The sequence below is a fragment of the Schistocerca gregaria genome, chromosome 4, assembly GCF_023897955.1.
Source record: "Schistocerca gregaria isolate iqSchGreg1 chromosome 4, iqSchGreg1.2, whole genome shotgun sequence".
Lineage (NCBI taxonomy): Eukaryota > Metazoa > Arthropoda > Insecta > Orthoptera > Acrididae > Schistocerca > Schistocerca gregaria.
In genome coordinates this window covers 660,472,263-660,478,262 of record NC_064923.1, presented here as the reverse complement: position 1 = coordinate 660,478,262, position 6,000 = coordinate 660,472,263, and positions in this window count along the sequence as shown.

Genomic DNA, 6,000 nt, shown 5'->3' with positions numbered 1-6,000 from the left:
TGGTCCGCGGCGGGAGAATCGCGTCGACTAGCTCGCACTGTCCGCCTGCTTTGTTCCCGTGGGGTCCGGTGTGCGATGCACCGTTGCCGAAATTCGGCGTAACAGTGCAGCTGCCCCTACTTGTGTCGGCAGTGCCATAGTTCAGCCCTTCGTGCGTTGGACGGTGGTGCCGCCACAATACTAATGTTGCTGCCGTGCACCGGCCTTTGGTATGGCTGACTGTTTTTATTTACATCCGGTTCATAGTTTTGAGAGGAGGGATTGAAATTAGCTTGTGGATGGGAATCGTTCCTATTATACAGAAAGTTTTGTTTAAATCTCATGTACCTGCCATTTCCATTCCCGTATCCATTACCAAGGCTAATGTATCCTTGTGGTTGTGCATACCAGCCTTGCTGTATGTTAACGTCTGTATTTTTATATTGGCCATTTGAGTTATGTTGTTGAGGTGTTTGGCTGTCTGATGCCTTATTTGTTATTACTTTCTCCTCATATATTAGATCAACTGAATCTAAAATGGATAGAAAATGTTCTGTGTCGTGCTCAGGGGTAGTAGTTAATTTTTCACGAATGTGTGATGGGAAAGGTGTTTTGTTGCGATACTTCTCAAAATATCTTCACAAGCTACCATATTTGCTATTAAAAGGGGGCGGGGTTAAAAACCTCTCGCCTAAGTCTCTCCTGTACGGCTTCTGACCAGTATTTGTCAAGTAATGCCCGTTCAAATTGTAAATATGTGGCACAACGCTCAGCTACTTGCGCGTACCCAAAGACAAACCTGATTTTTGTGCTTCTGTCCAATTTCTAGGAAACACATGTCGCAAAGCACTAATAAATACATCTTACCTTCACTCGTAAATGTTGGAAACTAATGGTGTCTTAATAGACCTTCCTCAGCAAATATAGTGGACAAGCTGTTTGCTTTATGTATTTACATAGCTGTCATAATTATTTACATTTTTCGTAGGTACTGGTTCTGGTGTTACGCCCTGTAAACTTACACTCCGTGTTCTGTCATTAGTTCTGGCATCGTTCGTAGGGTTTGCAATGATCTGTGTGCGTACTTTACCTTGGTTTGCTGTAACTGGCTCTTTTTTTATATGTACTGCTTGTGCCTCTGTAGCATTCTCACCTAAGTAGTTGCGTATTGGGCTTCACTTGGTCGATAATGTCATTTTCCTTTTACTAAATAACTTTTTCAATTATATCATTGATTAATCTACATTCCTTCACAACTTTTCCGCTGTGGTACTGGTTTTGTCTAAAGTACTTGCTTCAGATTTTGAAACTACATCAGATAAATTTTCACTAACTTTGTCTCTTTCCTTTTTGGCACAGACTGATTCGATTTCAAGTAATGCTACTTTTAAAGTGAGTTCAACAATAGCTATTGGTATATTTTCGTAATCCTTATGCAGTATGTTCACTACAGTAGAAATGTTCTTTACTGTGTAAGTTAATTGTGCTTGTGTAGCTTTCAGGTCTGTGTGTGTGTGTGTGTGTGTGTGTGTGTGTGTGTGTGAACGCAGTATGTTCACTACAGTAGAAATGTTCTTTACTGTGTAAGTTAATTGTGCTTGTGTAGCTTTCAGGTCTGTGTGTGTGTGTGTGTGTGTGTGTGTGTGTGTGTGTGTGAACGTTATTGTTCACTTGGGAAAGTACATCTTGCTTTACTGTTTTTCCATGTCTTTAAATTATTTTACATTCATTTCCTGATGAAAATTCTTAGTCAAAGCATTGATCTGTTGTGTCATTGTATCCTGAAAATCTTTTAAAACTTGTTTTTTCTATTGTTTTATGTTGTCTTGTGGACTATGGTAAGATTTTGCGACAAACTGTCAAATTTTTTATTTATGTCTGTACACAAATTGGTGTTCGTATTTTTTATTTCTGTAGTCAAACATTTTTTATTTCTGTAGTCAAACTATCGAGTTTTTGAAGTATAGCGGCATGTCCGCTGTTTTGGTTGCTATCTAATGTACTTTAGTTGTTAAGAAATGTACTTTGTAAATTGTCATTTGGCTTTTGTATGATAGGTGACGGCAAAGTGTCGTCGAAAATCATGTTAGCTTTGCTTTCTATGTTCTCCTGTGCGAGCAGAATGTTTCTCGAGGAGATACGTGAAGTAGTTTCATTTATTGTCATCAATCTATCATCACAGTTAGAACTCTGTGAAAGCTCACTAGCACTTGTTACTTTCGTTATGTTCATCTCTGAAGTAGTTAATACGTCTAAGGTCTAAGAGTGGAAGACATGGCGCTGGACGTGGCGCAGTTGCGTAGTGGTCCTACCTTTGCTACGATGAAACGAACAGCGTATTTCCAAAAATTTCTGTAAATTCCAGTTTGACTTTTGATTCCATTTTGAATTGGTTACTTTATAAATAAGAATTTTTTGTTCTTGTTATTTTGCTCCCAGTCGTGATGTCGCACATGAAAATTTGAAAATAATTAGTACAGGAAAAAAAACCTTTACGTCATAAATGTTGTTGTTGTTGTTTTTGTGGTCTTCAGTCCTCAGACTGGTTTGATGCAACTCTCCATGCTACTCTATCCTGTGCAAGCTTCTTCATCTCCCAGTACCTACTTCAACCTACATCCGTCTGAATCTGCTTGGTGTATTCATCTCTTGGTCTCCCTCTACAATTTTTACCCTCCACACTGCCCTCCAATCCTAAATTGGTGATCCCTTGATGCCTCAGAACATGCCCTACCAACCAATCCCTTCTTTTAGTCAAGTTGTGCCACAAACTTCTCTTCTCCCCAATCCTATTCAACACCTCCTCATTAGTAATGTGATCTACCCATCTAATCTTAAGCATTCTTCTGTAGCAACACATTTCGAAAGCTTCTATTCTCTTCTTGTCCAAACTATTTATCGTCCATGTTACACTTCCATACATGACTACACTTCATACAAATACTTTCAGAAACGACTTCCTGACACTTAAATCTATACTCGATGTTAACAAATTTCTCTTCTTCAGAATCGCTTTCCTTGCCTTTTTTCTACATTTTATATCCTCTCTACTTCGACCATCATCAGTTATTTTACTTCCTAAATAGCAAAACTCCTTTACTACTTTAAGTGTCTCATTTCCTGATCTAATTCCCTCAGCATCACCCGATTTAATTTGACTACATTCCATTATCCTCATTTTGCTTTTGTTGATGTTCATCTTATATCCTCCTTTCAAGACACTGTCCATTCCGTTCAACTGCTCTTCCAAGTCCTTTGCCATCTCTGACAGAATTACAATGTCATCGGTGAACCTCAAAGTTTTTACTTCGTCTCCATGAATTTTAATACCTACTCCAATTTTTTCTTTAGTTTCCTTTACTGCTTGCTCAATATCCAGATTGAATAACATCGGGGAGAGGCTACAACTCTGTCTCACTCCTTTCCCAACCACTGCTTCCCTTTCATGCCCCTCGACTCGTATGACTGCCATCTGGTTTCTGTACAAATTGTAAATAGCCTTTTGCTCCCTCTATTTTACCCCTACCACCTTTAGAATTTGAAAAAGAGTATTCCAGTCAACATTGTCAAAAGCTTCCTCTACGTCAAAAAATGCTAGAAACGTAGGTTTGCCTTTTCTTAATCTTTCTTCTAAGATAAGTCGTAAGGTCAGTATTGCCTCACGTGTTCCAACATTTCGACGGAATCCAAACTGATCCTCCCCGAGGTCCACATCTACCAGTTTTTTCATTCGTCTGTAAAGAATTCGCGTTAGTATTTTGCAGCTGTGACTTATTAAACTGATAGTTCGGTAATTTTCACATCTGTCAGCACCTGCTTTCTTTGGGATTGGAATTATCATATTCTTCTTGAAGTCTGAGGGTATTTCGCCTGTCTCATAGATCTTGCTCACCAGCTGGTAGAGTTTTGTCATGACTGGCTCTCCCAAGGCCGTCAGTAGTTCTAATGGAATGTTGTCTACTCCGGGGGCCTTGTTTCGACTCAGGTCTTTCAGTGCTCTGTCAAACTCTTCATGCAGTATCGTATCTCCCATTTCGTCTTCATCTACATCCTCTTCCATTTCCATAATATTGTCCTCAAGTACATCACCCTTGTATAAACCTTCTATATACTCCTTCCACCTTTTTGCCTTCCCTTCTTTGCTTAGAACTGGGTTGCCATCTGAGCTCTTGATATTCATACACGTGGTTCTCTTCTCTCCAAAGGTCTCTTTAATTTTTCTGTAGGCAGTATCTATCTTACCCCTAGTGAGATAAGCTTCTACATCCTTACATTTGTCATCTAGCCATCCCTGTTTAGCCATTTTGCACTTCCTGTCGATCTCATTTTTGAGACGTATGTATTCCTTTTTGTGTGCTTCATTTACTGCAATTTTATATTTTCTCCTTTCATCAATTAAATTCAATATTTATTCTGTTACCCAAGGATTTCTACTAGCCCTCGTCTTTTTACCTACTTGATCCTCTGCTGCCTTCACTACTTCATCCCTCAGAGCTACCCATTCTTCTTCTACTGTATTTCTTTACCCCATTCCTGTTAATTGTTCCCGTATGCTCTCCCTGAAACTCTGTACAACCTCTGATTCTTTCAGTTTATCCAGGTCCCATCTCCTTAATTTCCCACATTTTTGCAGTTTCTTCAGTTTTAATCTACAGGTCATAACCAATAGATTGTTGTCAGAGTCCACATCTGCCCCTGGAAATGTCTTACAACTTAAAACCTGGTTCCTAAATCTCTGTCTTACCATTATATAATCTATCTGATACCTTTTAGTATCTCCAGGGTTCTTCCACGTATACAACCTTCTTTCATGATTCTTAAACCAAGTGTTACCTATGACTAAGTTGTGCTCTGTACAAAATTCTACTAGGCGGCTTCCTCTTTCATTTCTTAGCCCCAATCCATATTCACCTACTATGTTTCCTTCTCTCCCTTTTCCTACACTCGAATTCCAGTCACCCATTACTATTAAATTTTCGTCTCCCTTCACTATCTGAATAATTTCTTTTATTTCATCGTACATTTCTTCAATTTCTTCGTCATCTGCAGATCTAGTTGGCATATAAACTTGTACTACTGTAGTAGGTGTGGGCTTTGTATCTATCTTGACCACAATAATGCGTTCACTATGCTGTTTGTAGTAGCTTACCCGCATTCCTATTTTCCTATTCATTATTAAACCTAATTCTGCATTACCCCTACTTGATTTTATGTTTATAACCCTGTAGTCACCTGACCAGAAGTCTTGTTCCTCCTGCCACCGAACTTCACTAATTCCCACTATATCTAACTTTAACCTATCCATTTCCCTTTTTAAATTTTCTAACCTACCTGCCCGATTAAGGGATCTGACATTCCACGCTCCGATCCGTACAACGTCAGTTTTCTTTCTCCTGATAACGACATCCTCTTGAGTAGTCCTCGCCCAGAGATCCGAATGGGGGACTATTTTACCTCCAGAATATTTTACCCAAGAGGACGCCATCATCATTTAATCATACAGTAAAGCTGCATGTCCTCGGGAAAAATTACGGCTGTAGTTTCCCCTTGCTTTCAGCCGTTCGCAGTACCAGCACAGCAAGGCCGTTTTGGTTAATGTTGCAAGGCCAGATCAGTCAATCATCCAGACTGTTGCCCCTGCAACTACTGAAAAGGCTGCTGCCCCTCTTCAGGAACCACAGGTTTGTCTGGCCTCTCAACAGATACCCCTCCGTTGTGGTTGCACCTACGGTACGGCCATCTGTATCGCTGAGGCACGCAAGCCTCCCCACCAACGGCAAGGTCCATGGTTCATGGGATATATATATATATATATATATACATATATATATAAATTAATTATACTATTGACATATTTGGTTTTTATGAATTTTGCAGCGAATAAATTGTCTTTCACTTTTAATTCACAAATTTCGTAAATTGTTAGCCAGCGGTGTCATTAAGTTACGTTGAATCTGTTATCCTTGGTTATATTCGTCTTCTTCTGCCATAAGTTTTTCTCTTTCTTGGCTGTGTGAACAA